The 16,365-nt window shown below is 46.5% G+C and overlaps 1 protein-coding gene across 1 annotated transcript in view; it reads left to right on the plus strand.

Moving 5' to 3' along the window:
- The window catches only part of LOC115149144 (F-box/WD repeat-containing protein 11), a 51,384-nt gene extending 44,847 nt beyond the window's left edge, over positions 1-6,537 (plus strand). Inside the window, exon 13 of the mRNA XM_029691699.1 lies at positions 6,520-6,537. The gene's annotated coding sequence lies outside the window, so the exon portion shown is untranslated. The remainder of the gene's footprint in view (positions 1-6,519) is intronic.
- Positions 6,538-16,365: the final 9,828 nt, after the last annotated feature.

Genomic DNA, 16,365 nt, shown 5'->3' on the forward strand with positions numbered 1-16,365 from the left:
TGTGTAAATGGTGAACTCATACAGCTGTCAACTCTTGTCACTGCAATCCGTTTCACATTTGCTAGCTACCTTTTAGAACGAAGCCCATATAGAATGATAGAAGATAAGATGATAGAAGCCCATCTCCTACTGTAAATAACCTACATACTGTGTGTGTGTAGCCAGCCAGGTAGAAAAATGGCAGAAAAAAGACAGACATCAGAGTATTTTTCAGTACACCAAAACGCAAAGTAAGAACCCTAGTAGCCTAATATCTCAGACTAGTTGATAAAATGTTCATAAGAAAGAAGTGAAATGCTAATGGAAATGTTTCACAATGATGTCATTAGGCAGAGCAGGAAACAGATGGCACACAGACAGCAGAGTTGGGGACAAATATGCAGGGATAGACTGGCAGAGACAGGGAGTCTCAGGTAAGTTTGTTGAGTCTTTGTTTGGCAACATTATGAAAGGTTCTCAATTTTTTTTACTTGTAAAATAGGAACATAATTGGAAAATGCCATGGATACCCCCACTCTCAACTTAAACTGGTGACTGAATTAAGATTTGTTAAAGGCAATGGTATTGCTGTTGTGATTAGTTGTGTAGTTTTGGGTACCGGTAGTTAGGAGTACGGCAAACACCTTATTTCGTTGGTTCCTCAATATACATTTACCATATTACAACGTAGGCTATGTGTTACAGCACTACTTTTGGTGTCCCCCTCAGGAATTGCTCTTGGGAAAATTTCATGTAATTGTCCCCTCCAAAGTTGATATCAGATTTTCGCCCCTGTGTTCCAAAGGTGAAAATGAGAAACCTGCCTGGTGCCCTTCTAGCCTGGCTGACGCGCAGCCCACGTGACTAAACAGCGAGCTAGAGAGGCTGGTGTTAGCAAGACTAGTGCCCTTCCTCGTATAGTCCGGATGTTGTGTTGGTAGCCTACCTGACCAACCTTTCCCTCTCTCCTATAGACCTTAAAGATCAATATGTGTGTGAAGTGTGGTGATGACTGGAGAGTAAGCCTCCATTGCATTTGCACTACACAAACATGATGGGTACATTGAAGAACTGTTTATGGTTTGTCTTATTTCGTTTTAAGTTCCATTAAGATTATGAAATACATCATGGAAAAGGAAAGATAATGGGAACATTGGAAATGAGGGAGGGAGGGTGGGTGTGCATAAGGTATGTAAGCAAAGAGTGGGATCCAAAATGAACATTTCTCAGGGATTTAGCAACACCGCCAGATCCTCATTCACCACAGAACCGCAGACATATGGTCAGCCAACCATACTAACCCCTACTACACCCTCTCTGTCTGTCTGTCTGTCTGTCTGTCTGTCTGTCTGTCTGTCTGTCTGTCTGTCTGTCTGTCTGTCTGTCTGTCTGTCTGTCTGTCTGTCTGTCTGTCTGTCTGTCTGTCTGTCTGTCTGTGTATCTCTCTCTCTCTCTCTCTGTCTCTCTCTCTCTCTCTGTCTCTCTCTCTCTCTCTCTCTCTCTGTCTCTCTCTCTCTCTCTGTCTCTCTCTCTCTGTCTGTCTCTCTCTCTCTCTCTCTCTCTCTCTCTCTCTCTCTCTCTCTCAGACATATCCATGTTTTTCCCTCCTCACTTTAAGGGTGATGAACTCCCTTAGCTGGCATCTGAGGTCAATTCAGGGTCAATAGAGTATATGTTGCACATTTCATTCTATCCAGAGTTTTTGAGTATAAAATGAGTGAGTATGTCATGCACTCCCAGATCCAGAATATTCAAGCTATCCCATTACATTGACTAAAACAGGCAGGATAGGTATTGGCCTATACTGTGTCCCGTCTGTAGGTGTCATTCCAACATATCCTTGTAATATTTTTATTTTTATTTATTTAACTTGGCAAGTCAATATCCAGTGCATGGTCTCATTTGGTTGGAATCTTAGGCATATTGGGTCCATAGGAGAAGCCATCTTGTTCTGTTGCAGTAGTGTAGACTATGCAGACTGCTTTATGGCAGATTTATGCCTTACCGAGCATTTTAGTCACAAAAGGGGCGGCTCCTTGTAGTGCACTCCAACATTCGACGTACTCCCGTGCCACAAGAAAATTGTAACGTGCCTTATCATTCCTTGCGTAGCTGTGGGGGCATTGTTGTGTTGGCAATCAATCTCGCTTGGTTCCTTGATCTGATCTATAGGCTATAGGCTATGCATCAAAGTAGCCTGGTTTGCATTGATAAGAAAATATAACATTTACATTACATTACATTTAAGTCATTTAGCAGACGCTCTTATCCAGAGCGACTTACAAATTGGTGCATTCACCTTATGATATCCAGTGGAACAACCACTTTACAATAGTGCATCTAATTCTTTTAAGGGGGGGGGTTAGAAGGATTACTTTATCCTATCCCAGGTATTCCTTAAAGAGGTGGGGTTTCAGGTGTCTCCGGAAGGTGGTGACTCCGCTGTCCTGGCGTCGTGAGGGAGCTTGTTCCACCATTGGCGTGCCAGAGCAGCGAACAGTGTTGACTGGGCTGAGCGGGAACCGTGCTTCCTCAGAGGTAGGGGGGCCAGCAGGCCAGAGGTGGATGAACGCAGTGCCCTTGTTTGGGTGTAGGGCCTGATCAGAGCCTGAAGGTATGGAGGTGCCGTTCCCCTCACAGCTCCGTAGGCAAGCACCATGGTCTTGTAGCGGATGCGAGCTTCAACTGGAAGCCAGTGGAGAGAGCGGAGGAGCGGGGTGACGTGAGAGAACTTGGGAAGGTTGAACACCAGACGGGCTGCGGCGTTCTGGATGAGTTGTAGGGGTTTAATGGCACAGGCAGGGAGCCCAGCCAACAGCGAGTTGCAGTAATCCAGACGGGAGATGACAAGTGCCTGGATTAGGACCTGCGTCGCTTCCTGTGTGAGGCAGGGTCGTACTCTGCGAATGTTGTAGAGCATGAACCTACAGGATCGGGTCACCGCCTTGATGTTAGTGGAGAACGACAGGGTGTTGTCCAGGATCACGCCAAGGTTCTTAGCACTCTGGGAGGAGGACACAAGGGAGTTGTCAACCGTGATGGCGAGATCATGGAACGGGCAGTCCTTCCCCGGGAGGAAGAGCAGCTCCGTCTTGCCGAGGTTCAGCTTGAGGTGGTGATCCGTCATCCACACTGATATGTCTGCCAGACATGCAGAGATGCGATTTGCCGCCTGGTTATCAGAAGGGGGAAACGAGAAGATTAATTGTGTGTCGTCTGCATAGCAATGATAGGAGAGACCATGTGAGGATATGACAGAGCCAAGTGACTTGGTGTATAGCGAGAATAGGAGAGGGCCTAGAACAGAGCCCTGGGGGACACCAGTGGTGAGAGCGCGTGGTGCGGAGACAGATTCTCGCCACGCCACCTGGTAGGAGCGACCTGTCAGGTAGGACGCAATCCAAGCGTGGGCCGCGCCGGAGATGCCCAACTCGGAGAGGGTGGAGAGGAGGATCTGATGGTTCACAGTATCAAAGGCAGCAGATAGGTCTAGAAGGATGAGAGCAGAGGAGAGAGAGTTAGCTTTAGCAGTGCGGAGAGCCTCCGTGACACAGAGAAGAGCAGTCTCAGTTGAATGACCAGTCTTGAAACCTGACTGATTAGGATCAAGAAGGTCATTCTGAGAGAGATAGCAGGAGAGCTGGCCAAGGACGGCACGTTCAAGAGTTTTGGAGAGAAAAGAAAGAAGGGATACTGGTCTGTAGTTGTTGACATGGGAGGGATCGAGTGTAGGTTTTTTCAGAAGGGGTGCAACTCTCGCTCTCTTGAAGACGGAAGGGACGTAGCCAGCGGTCAAGGATGAGTTGATGAGCGAGGTGAGGTAGGGGAGAAGGTCTCCGGAAATGGTCTGGAGAAGAGAGGAGGGGATAGGGTCAAGTGGGCAGGTTGTTGGGCGGCCGGCCGTCACAAGACGCGAGATTTCATCTGGAGAGAGAGGGGAGAAAGAGGTCAAAGCACAGGGTAGGGCAGTGTGAGCAGGACCAGCGGTGTCGTTTGACTTAGCAAACGAGGATCGGATATCGTCAACCTTCTTTTCAAAATGGTTGACGAAGTCATCCGCAGAGAGGGAGGAGGGGGGGGGATTCAGGAGGGAGGAGAAGGTAGCAAAGAGCTTCCTAGGGTTAGAGGCAGATGCTTGGAATTTAGAGTGGTAGAAAGTGGCTTTAGCAGCAGAGACAGAAGAGGAGAATGTAGAGAGGAGGGAGTGAAAGGATGCCAGGTCCGCAGGGAGGCGAGTTTTCCTCCATTTCTGCTCGGCTGCCCGGAGCCCTGTTCTGTGAGCTCGCAGTAAGTCGTCGAGCCACGGAGCAGGAGGGGAGGACCGAGCCAGCCTGGAGGATAGGGGACAGAGAAAATCAAAGGATGCAGAAAGGGAGGAGAGGAGGGTTGAGGAGGCAGAATCAGGAGATAGGTTGGAGAAGGTTTGAGCAGAGGGAAGAGATGATAGGATGGAAGAGGAGAGAGTAGCGGGAGAGAGAGAGCGAAGGTTGGGACGGCGCAATACCATCCGAGTAGGGGCAGAGTGAGAAGTGTTGGATGAGAGCGAGAGGGAAAAGGATACAAGGTAGTGGTCGGAGATTTGGAGGGGAGTTGCAATGAGATTAGTGGAAGAACAGCATCTAGTAAAGATGAGGTCAAGCGTATTGCCTGCCTTGTGAGTTGGGGGGAAGTTGAGAGGGTGAGGTCAAAAGAGGAGAGGAGTGGAAAGAAGGAGGCAGAGAGGAATGAGTCAAAGGTAGACGTGGGGAGGTTAAAGTCACCCAGAACTGTGAGAGGTGAGCCATCCTCAGGAAAGGAACTTATCAAGGCGTCAAGCTCATTGATGAACTCTCCAAGGGAACCTGGAGCGCGATAAATGATAAGGATGTTAAGCTTGAAAGGGCTGGTAACTGTGACAGCATGGAATTCAAATGATGAGATAGACAGATGGGTCAGGGGAGAAAGAGAGAATGTCCACTTGGGAGAGATGAGGATTCCAGTGCCACCACCCCGCTGGCTCGATGCTCTAGGGGTATGCGAGAATACGTGGGCAGACGAGGAGAGAGCAGTAGGAGTAGCAGTGTTATCTGTGGTAATCCATGTTTCCGTCAGCGCCAGGAAGTCTAGGGACTGGAGGGTAGCATAGGCTGAGATGAACTCAGCCTTGTTGGCCGCAGACCGGTAGTTCCAGAGGCTGCCGGAGACCTGGAACTCCACGTGGGTCGTGAGCGCTGGGACCACCAGGTTAGAGTGGCAGCGGCCACGCGGTGTGAAGCGTTTGTATGGCCTGTGCAGAGGGGAGAGAACAGGGATAGACAGACACATAGTTGACAAGCTACAGAAGTGTTGTTTCCTGTATTATTGTCTCTTGTGTCTTTAGAGAACTGTTTCACTTTGATATCCTTTTTCTTCTGTCCTGATTTTCTCTTTCTTTTCTTCTGTTAACTAGATATTCTTTGTTATTCTTCGTTAGCTAGCTAGCTTCTTCCAAAAGAGTCCCTAGCAACTGCTTAGCAACTGGTAAACAATTCAGCTAGCTAAGATAACTACAATTTTATGAAAAACAGTAACTTTTTTCAAAAGCCTATCTTCTTTGTTTGTTGCTTGTTTTTTCTCCTATTCAGTCTTGCAGTTTTCTTTAGATTTTTTCCAATGTACTTCACTCTAAAAACCATGTAAATGTCAATATTTGTAGGAGCTCATTTTTCAGCTGCTGCTGCTCAAATTGGAATTCCGTCTGATAACCTCAGCTACTGTTCAAACAATAAACCAAACAGCATTGTAGCCTTATTAGAATCCTCCTCAAAAATCATTTTCTTTTTCTTTTAGTAATAACTAGTGATTCCAGGCTATTGGTAAAACCAGCTGTGAGATACAGATACCAAAACATGATGACATTCTATTTTTAACTGATATGGGAATGAATACATTCAAGCAGCATATCAAACTGAGATAAAGTTGTAGGTTACTGTATATACAAATATTTGCCAGGGCATATTAGGCTTTCTGATTATTTCACATGGCGATATGGGAAGCTATTCAACTTCAAAATCACTTCAACTTCAAGATTGCTGTCTTGGTTTAGCTTGGCATTAAAGTGGAACTGACAGTGTTTTAACTACTTTGCAGTTAAGAAACAAACATAAAATCATAATATCAGTAAACAAAAAAAAATCCCAGTTTATGCTACAAAACCAACTTCATAAGAGGTTTTAAAAATAGGTTCTATTTTACTCAACGTTCCATGATGTACACTAAGGTATTGTTGGCAGAATAGATGGATGCATTTCAATGCATGATTAAATAATTAACCAATACATTTCTTGGTAGTCCAAAACATATTGCTCAGGTTATAAATCACAGCTGGGCTGGTACATTGTTTGATGCCTCCATTCAGGATGCACTGTTTCAGTTTCAGTTACTCAGTATTTTGGATGAATGTAACCAAGGCTGGAAATGTCAAATTCAATACAATCAAACTAGCAAGGGCAATGATCACAAGTCAGTCATAATGTGGCTAATATTCTAGCCTATCTCTTTCTTTCTTTCTCTCTCTCGGAGGACCTGAGCCCTAGGACCATGCCTCAGGACTACCTGGCCTGATGACTCCATGCTGTCCCCAGTCCACCTGGCCGTGCTGCTGCTCCAGTTTCAACTGTTCTGTCTGCGGCTATGGAACCCTGACCTGTTCACCGGACGTGCTACCTGTCCCAGACCTGCTGTTTTCAACTCTCTAGAGACAGCAGGAGTGGTTGACATACTCTGAATGATTGGCTATGAAAAGCCAACTGACATTTTCTCCTGAGGTGCTGACCTGTTGCACCCTCGACAACCACTGTGATTATTATTCTTTGACCTTGCTGGTCATCTATGAACATGTGAACATCTTGGCCATACTGCCAACTAGCCCGGCACAGCCAGAAAAAGACTGGCCACCCCTCATACCCTGGTTTCTCTCTAGGTTTCTTGTTAGGTTCTGGCTTTTCTATGGAGTTTTTCCTAGCCACCGTGCTTCTACACCTGCATTGCTTGCTGTTTGGGGTTTTAGGCTGGGTTTCTGTACAGCACTTTGTGGCATCAGCTGATGTAAGAAGGGCTTTATAAATACATTTGATTGATATCTATTTATGTAGCAAGCTAATAATACAGAGCCTAACGTTAGCTAGCTGCTAGGAGGACGCAATTTCATTGGAGGAGTGGGTGAGTGACTTTTTCCCCTCTTTCGTTTTTCAGTGGCTACACAGTTAGAGATGCACGTGTCATTTGGATAGCTAGCAAGAAATGTGAATCACTTTGCTAGCTAGCTATGCTGAATGACCTTATCCAGTTATCAAATATCTTGCGTTTGCAAATTCATTCTGACTAGCTATCTACTCCAATTTCAAAACAATCTTGTCTTGTCTGAGTGTGCAAGAGAGCAGAATAAGTGATGAATTTACGAACGCGCAAGACCAGCTGAATATGACCAGTGTCAGTAAACGTAGGCAAAAAAGTAATAGTTAATCATGAAGCTCTAGATAACGTGTAAACAGCCTAACCAACTCTGCTAGGGCAAGTAAAATGGTCATTGAGGTATTCTCTCATTTGTGTCTGGAAGTAGCTAGCTAGCAAGCTAGCCAACTTTTGCCAGTTAGCTTGGTTTGGACAAAGGATGAGCAGCCTATTCCCCATCATTTATCAGTGCAATTTTGACGGCCAACTAGCTAAAAAGGTTTGAGAGGGTTTATCTAATGTTCCTTTGTTAGATTTGTTGATCTTGTTGTTCTTGATGTGTATACAGGGAAATATAGCCTACCTTTTTCTGATTGTTTACCAACTGGCAAGTGTCTTCAATGACATTTTCAACCTCTCCCTGTCTGTGTCTGTAATACCAACACGTTTCAAACAGACCACCATTGTCCCTGTGCCCATGAACACTAACCTGCCTAAATGACTACGGACCCGTAGCACTCACGTCTGTAGCCATGAAATGCTTTGAAAGCCTGGTCATGGCTCACATGAACACGATTATCCCAGAAACCCTAGACCAACTCCAATTTGCATACCGCACCAAACAGATCCACAGATGATGCAATCTCTATTGCACTCCACACTGCCCTTTCACACCTGGACAAAAGGAACACCTATGTGAGAATGCTATTAATTGGTTACAGCTCAGTTTTCAACACCATAGTGCCCTCAAAGCTCATCACTAAGCTAAGGACCCTGGGACGAAACACCTCCCTCTGCAACTGGATCCTGGACTTCCTGACAGGCCGCCCCCCAGGTGGTGAGGGTAGGTAACAACACATCCGCCACGCTGATCCTCAGCACGGGGTCCCCTCAGGGTTGCCTGCTCAGTCCCCTCCTGTACTCCCTGTTCACTCATGACTGCACAGCCAGGCATGACTACAACACCATCATTAAGTTTTCTGATGACACAACAGTGGTAGGCCTGATCCCCGACAATGATGAGACAGCCTATAGGGAGGAGGTCAGAGACCTGACCGTGTGGTGCAAGGACAACAACCTCTCCCTCAACGTGATCAAGACAAAGGAGATGATCATGGACTACAGGACGAGGAGGACCGAGCACACCCCCATTCTCATCGATGGGGCTGGGGTGGAGCAGGTTGAGAGCTGCAAGTTCCTTGATGTCCACATCACCAACAAACTAACATGGTCCAAGCACACCAAGACAGTTGTGATGAGGGCACAACAAAACCTATTCCCCCTCAGGAGACTGAAAAGATTTAGTATGGGTCCTCAGATCCTCAAAAGGTTTTACAGCTGCACCATGCTATAGCATCCTGACGGGTTGCATCACTGCCTGGTATGGCGACTGCTCGGCCTCTGATCTCAAGGCACTACAGAGGGTAGTGCGTACGGCCCAGTACATTACTGGGGCCAAGCTTCCTGCCATCCAGGACCTTTATACCAGGCGGTGTCAGAGGAAAACACTAAAAAAATGTCAAAGAGTCCAGCCACACTAGTCATAGACTGTTCTCTCTGCTACCACACGGCAAGTGGTACTGGAGCGCCAAGTCTAGGTCCAAGAGGCTTCTAAACAGTTTCTACCCCCAAGCCTGAACAGCTAATCAAATGGCAACCCAGACTATTTGCATTGCCCCCCCCACCCCCAAACCCCCCACCCCACCCCCAAACCCCCCACCCCACCCTCTTTTACACCGCTGCTACTCTCTGTTATTATCTATGCATAGTCATTTAATAACTCTACCTACATGTACATATTACCTCAATAACGGTGCCCCCGCACATTGACTCTGTGCCGGTACCCCCTGTATATAGCCCTGCTATTGTTATTTACTGCTGCTCTTTAATTATTTGTTATTCTTATCTCTTTTGTTTTTGTTGGTATTTTCCTAAAATTGCATTGTTGGTTAAGGGCTTGCAAGTAAGCATTTCACTATAAGGTTGTATGGATTCGGCGCATGTGACAAATACATTTTGATTTGATTTGTTTGATCAATAGGACTGTACATTTCCTAAATTTAAGAGGACTCCCATGGTATTTAGCTACATAATTGCAGAAATCCATTCAAGTGTATTTTGTGGCTTTTGCCGAATGCGTTCTAACGATCTAAGGTTGTGCTGTTGCAACTGCCTGTAAACACACAGTCAAAATGAATGATGGCAGGCCCTTCTGGTAAATTGCTTGTTTGCATATAAGCCTACTGTACCTCTGATTGGCTATGTTGCACTTGTCTGCGTAGAGTCCAGTCCTGGATGAGACGGATGTTTTTATTAGCTTTTATTTATTGCAGTATTAGCCCATACAAACGCATTGAATAATAGTTTCACAACATGGAACAACAGATAGTCCCCCCCCCAAAAAAAAATAATCAAAAGGAAGTTTGTTCTGAAGTGTCTTTCCTATATCTGAGAGATATAAGAAATATCAGGAAACAATTATTATTATATAATTTAAACATTTTTTTTTTTACATGTATTTAACCCTTTATTTTTGGAATTAAACAGTCTCCATATATACTTCCATTCATTTTTTCAACTGGTACCGGGGGACCATTAGACGAGTCTTGTGAGGTCTGTGGGCATCCTAGAGCAAAGCACCATCGTGCTCGTGAGAGTCTCACCTTTCCGCAGAGGGGTCATATTAGTGTGTAGCACAAACTGTTCGGACGCTACAGACCATTATGTGAGAAGGCCAATTTTCGGGATGTCTCACAGTCTGACAAACACCGCTCTAGCTCTGTCAGTTTTCACCGCAGATGCGGAAGTGCGACATTGGTGGATGTGGTATATTGAGATGCATCCAATGCAAAACAACACATATCTCTAGTTTAAATTGACAGATTTTTATGGGGATTTTTTTTTAATTCGATTTCGAAATGGGAAGACGACCAAAAGAAAATCTCTGCTATTTCCCCCTTGCAATAGCTAGGCTACAATATCGCATCAAATTAATGTTCGTTGGGGTAGACCTAAACTGTCAAATTCTATTTACTGTGCTTAGATGTTTGTCCTCGGGGCCTTTGTTTGCAAGTTAGTTTGGATGCAGTAGAGATGATTCGTGTAGATCAGATGTTATTTCTGATGGTAAACCCCTCAGATGAAATACATAGTTGTATGATTAACAGGGCTTGGTGGCATTAAGCCGATGTTCAGAAACCAAGACTACCCACCCAGTACCCACAGACTGAAGGACTTCTAGAGGCCTAAGCACTATTAATGTTATAAACCAAAATCAGGTATGACCCTTTTGTAATTTTAATATGTTCCTCCATTAGGTGAACATATGTCAGCTATTTTCGTCCCCCGCGACGCCATTTCCAAACCTAGCCAACTATTACCGACGAGCAGCATTGTAGAAACTAAATACATTACAAAGGAACGTCTTGATTAGTGTTATGTTAGCTAGCTACATAGCTGCCTTTGTATCATGATAAGGTGTAGCACTGAAACTATCGAGGTTACCTAGCCAGCTACACTTTCAAACAAAGTCAACAACGCAGCCACTGCTAGCTAGCCTACTTCACCAGCCAGCAGTACTGTATCATTTTAATCATTTTTGTCAAAAACATTTTTGCAACGTAAGCTAACTTTCTGAACATTCGAGACGTGTAGTCCACTTGTCATTCCAATCTCCTTTGCATTAGCGTAGCCTCTTCTGTAGCCTGTCAACTATGTGTCTGTCTATCCCTGTTCTCTCCCCTCTGCACAGGCCATACAAACGCTTCACACCGCGTGGCCGCTGCCCCTCTAACCTGGTGGTCCCAGCGCTCACGACCCACGTGGAGTTCCAGGTCTCCGGCAGCCTCTGGAACTGCCGGTCTGCGGCCAACAAGGCAGAGTTCATCTCAGCCTATGCTACCCTCCAGTCCCTCGACTTCTTGGCGCTGACGGAAACATGGATTACCACAGATAACACTGCTACTCCTACTGCTCTCTCCTCATCTGCCCACGTGTTCTCGCACACCCCGAGAGCTTCTGGTCAGCGGGGTGGTGGCACTGGGATCCTCATCTCTCCCAAGTGGACATTCTCACTTTCTCCCCTGACCCATCTGTCTATCGCCTCCTTTGAATTCCATGCTGTCACAGTTACCAGCCCTTTCAAGCTTAACATCCTTATCATTTATCGCCCTCCAGGTTCCCTTGGAGAGTTCATCAATGAGCTTGACGCCTTGATAAGTTCCTTTCCTGAGGATGGCTCACCTCTCACAGTTCTGGGTGACTTTAACCTCCCCACGTCTACCTTTGACTCATTCCTCTCTGCCTCCTTCTTTCCACTCCTCTCCTCTTTTGACCTCACCCTGTCACCTTCCCCCCTACTCACAAGGCAGGCAATACGCTTGACCTCATCTTTACTAGATTCTGTTCTTCCACTAATCTTATTGCAACTCCCCTCCAAGTCTCCGACCACTACCTTGTATCCTTTTCCCTCTCGCTCTCATCCAACACTTCTCACTCTGCCCCTACTCGGATGGTATTGCGCCGTCCCAACCTTCGCTCTCTCTCTCCCGCTACTCTCTCCTCTTCCATCCTATCATCTTTTCCCTCTGCTCAAACCTTCTCCAACCTATCTCCTGATTCTGCCTCCTCAACCCTCCTCTCCTCCCTTTCTGCATCCTTTCACTCTCTATGTCCCCTATCCTCCAGGCCGGCTCGGTCCTCCCCTCCTGCTCCGTGGCTCGACGACTCATTGCGAGCTCACAGAACAGGGCTCCGGGCAGCCGAGCGGAAATGGAGGAAAACTCGCCTCCCTGCAGACCTGGCATCCTTTCACTCCCTCCTCTCTACATTTTCCTCTTCTGTCTCTGCTGCTAAAGCCACTTTCTACCACTCTAAATTCCAAGCATCTGCCTCTAACTCTAGGAAGCTCTTTGCCACCTTCTTCTCCCTCCTGAATCCTCCCCCCCCCTCTCTGCGGATGACTTTGTCAACCATTTTGAAAAGAAGGTTGACGACATCCGATCCTCGTTTGCTAAGTCAAACGACACCGCTGGTCCTGCTCACACTGCCCTACCCTGTGCTTTGACCTCTTTCTCCCCTCTCTCTCCAGATGAAATCTCGCGTCTTGTGACGGCCGGCCGCCCAACAACCTGCCCGCTTGACCCTATCCCCTCCTCTCTTCTCCAGACCATTTCCGGAGACCTTCTCCCTTACCTCACCTCGCTCATCAACTCATCCTTGACCGCTGGCTACGTCCCTTCCGTCTTCAAGAGAGCGAGAGTTGCACCCCTTCTGAAAAAACCTACACTCGATCCCTCCGATGTCAACAACTACAGACCAGTATCCCTTCTTTCTTTTCTCTCCAAAACTCTTGAACGTGCCATCCTTGGCCAGCTTTCCTGCTATCTCTCTCAGAATGACCTTCTTGATCCAAATCAGTCAGGTTTCAAGACTGGTCATTCAACTGAGACTGCTCTTCTCTGTGTCACGGAGGCTCTCCGCACTGCTAAAGCTAACTCTCTCTCCTCTGCTCTCATCCTTCTAGACCTATCTGCTGCCTTTGATACTGTGAACCATCAGATCCTCCTCTCCACCCTCTCCGAGTTGGGCATCTCCGGCGCGGCCCACGCTTGGATTGCGTCCTACCTGACAGGGAGCTCCTACCAGGTGGCGTGGCGAGAATCTGTCTCCGCACCACGTGCTCTCACCACTGGTGTCCCCCAGGGCTCTGTTCTAGGCCCTCTCCTATTCTCGCTATACACCAAGTCACTTGGCTCTGTCATATCCTCACATGGTCTCTCCTATCATTGCTATGCAGACGACACACAATTAATCTTCTCCTTTCCCCCTTCTGATAACCAGGTGGCGAATCGCATCTCTGCGTGTCTGGCAGACATATCAGTGTGGATGACGGATCACCACCTCAAGCTGAACCTCAGCAAGACGGAGCTGCTCTTCCTCCCGGGGAAGGACTGCCCGTTCCATGATCTCGCCATCACGGTTGACAACTCCATTGTGTCCTCCTCCCAGAGTGCTAAGAACCTTGGCGTGACCCTGGACAACACCCTGTCGTTCTCCACTAACATCAAGGCGGTGACCCGATCCTGTTGGTTCATGCTCTACAACATTCACAGAGTACGACCCTGCCTCACACAGGAAGCGGCGCAGGTCCTAATCCAGGCACTTGTCATCTCCCGTCTGGATTACTGCAACTCGCTGTTGGCTGGGCTCCCTGCCTGTGCCATTAAACCCCTACAACTCAGCCAGAACGCCGCAGCCCGTCTGGTGTTCAACCTTTCCAAGTTCTCTCACGTCACCCCGCTCCTCCGCTCTCTCCACTGGCTTCCAGTTGAAGCTCGCATCCGCTACAAGACCATGGTGCTTGCCTACGGAGCTGTGAGGGGAACGGCACCTCCGTACCATCAGGCTCTGATCAGGCCCTACACCCAAACAAGGGCACTGCGTTCATCCACCTCTGGCCTGCTTGCCTCCTTACTTCTGAGGAAGCACAGTTCCCACTCAGCCCAGTCAACACTGTTCGCTGCTCTGGCACCCCAATGGTGGAACAAGCTCCCTCACGACGCCAGGACAGCGGAGTCAATCACCACCTTCCGGAGACACCTGAAACCCCACCTCTTCAAGGAATAACTAGGATAGCATAAAGTAATCCTTCTAACCCCCCCTTAAAAGATTTAGATGCACTATTGTTAAGTGGTTGTTCCACTGGATATCATAAGGTGAATGCACCAATTTGTAAGTCGCTCTGGATAAGTGTCTGCTAAATGACTTAATTGTAAATGTATTAGCCTATTTGCAGAAACAGTTATTTAGCCTTTTAGCTTTGACTAAATAAGAACAAGGTTTCAGTTTCAGATGTAGGATGAGATATGGTCCTGAATAAAAAGCAGAATAAGATATACACCTCTATCGCCACTAGCCATAATATACCAATGAACTAGTGCATCAGTGTAAGAGTGCTGTGAGAAACTCATGGTCTTAAAAGGTTCCATATGGGGCTGCTGTGCCTGTGTCAGACTGAGCTGATACACAGTACTGGGCCTGGCACCACCAACACACTTTCTGTCTTCTTTCATTTGAGCTGTCATGCTTTACCTGACACCTGTGCTGTGATTGGATAACCTTTTGTCCCGGTGAACAAATGATACTTTTCACCCTTGCCTCGCTCTCCCTATGTCTGTCTCTGTGTGTGTTCAGTAGTAGTCTCACGCTCCAGACACTGTTATTTTTGTAAATGTTGAAATATGGATTAAAAAAAAAAAAACAATGGAAAACTGGACCCATTTTAAACAAGCTCAATCTCCACAGTGCAAAGAAAGATGAATGCTCTTTTTTTCTGTTACAGTGTGTAAGCCATTGTTCTCCATTGTGTTACCTCAGAATAGTGTACATTATGCATATACTGTATGTCAGGCCGAACACAGTATCTATCTCATAGAAGAGTTTTATGTTTTACATGTGTCTGTTGGTATCTAGTAAGATGTCCATCTCATCTCAGTACATATGTTTAATATCAATATATACTCTATCAGCATACTCAGCAAGTCCCTGTGCCAGAGAACTGTGTTTCAGGTTATTGTTGGGATACATGGGCAATTCTCTCTCTCTCTCTCTCTCTCTCTGTCTCCGTCTCTGTCTCACTCAATGTCTCAGACACGTGCACAAACAAACTGTCTTGGCTCATAGTCTGTCTTTCCAGACTTTGAAGGGAGTTCAGACGTCTAATATAAGACAGGTCCCCACCAAAACAAAATATCAAACTTTGAGTTAGAATAAATAATATCTCTCCCACCCTTTTTTCTGCCCCCCACTCCCATTTTTCTTTCTGTCCCCCACTCCCATTTCCCTTCTCTGTGTTATTTCATTCTTGGCTGGAGGAGAAGCATGTGCACTTATTATGTGTTTTCCATGGTAGCCTTCCCTCTGGAATAGATTAGCAACAGAGAGTGAAAGGGTGAGCTGAAGTGACAGAGAGACATAATGAGGTATAAGGAGACTGGGGAGGCATTGGGCTGAAAGAGATGGACTTATCTTACCTGACTATTCTGGTGGAATACTTCTCTATATTAACTGCCTAGTTTCAAACACACCTTCCTTGTACTTAGATACAGCTATTGATTAGCTATCTACTGACAATCTTTTAACATACCTGTCTTCCCTGACATGTCCAACTCTTTAATTCTAACTGGCTGTCATCATAATACACACACACACACACACACACACACACACACACACACACTGGCACTCCAGGACTAGGGGTGAGAAGTCTATCAGCAGCAGATGAATGATAAATTGGTTAGTGTGAGAGATATGAAAGAGATAGGAGATTATGTTATGAAATCTAAGTATGGAACTGTGCGTTTGCCCGTGCATGACCATGACAAGAGGAATAAGCTGGACTGATCTAAACCAGCCGGTTCGGCAGGAACACAACCCAATCTAATGGAAAGATTTTACTTGCTATTTGCTATTTATCTGTTGGAGTAACTTCAAACAAAAAGGAGAAGGAAAATATGCATTTTATGAATTGCAAAAAAAAAGGGTTGTTTCTTTGTGCTTTGTGGGAAATGTGTTTAACATTCAGACAGGGATGTCTACCGTGGCAGCTTGAATTCCCTGACCCTGTTTGGTCTTGGCATAGAGGCCTTTTGTCAGTCATCTTATTAGAGCCACAACATGATTGGCTAAGGGCCGCTGGCACCCGCCCAGTAGAGGAAGAAGTGAAGTGCTGCTGGGCTGTGATGTTGAACAGCACTGTGCTCTGGGGTTGTGTTGAAGGCCTGTGTTGTGGCAGAAGGTTGCCCTGTGTGTTCAGGAGGTGGTGTGGGCTTGGTCTACTGGGAAAGAATACAATACTCTGCCACTGTGTGGTTGGCCTCTAGGGTTGTAGTGTGCTCAGGGAGTTGTGTTGCTGGACTGTGCTGGGCTGTTTTGTTGCCAGTGCTGTGATCTTTGGTAGAACAGAGGCTTTTATAC

The sequence above is a fragment of the Salmo trutta genome, chromosome 15 (assembly GCF_901001165.1).
Source record: "Salmo trutta chromosome 15, fSalTru1.1, whole genome shotgun sequence".
NCBI lineage: Eukaryota > Metazoa > Chordata > Actinopteri > Salmoniformes > Salmonidae > Salmo > Salmo trutta.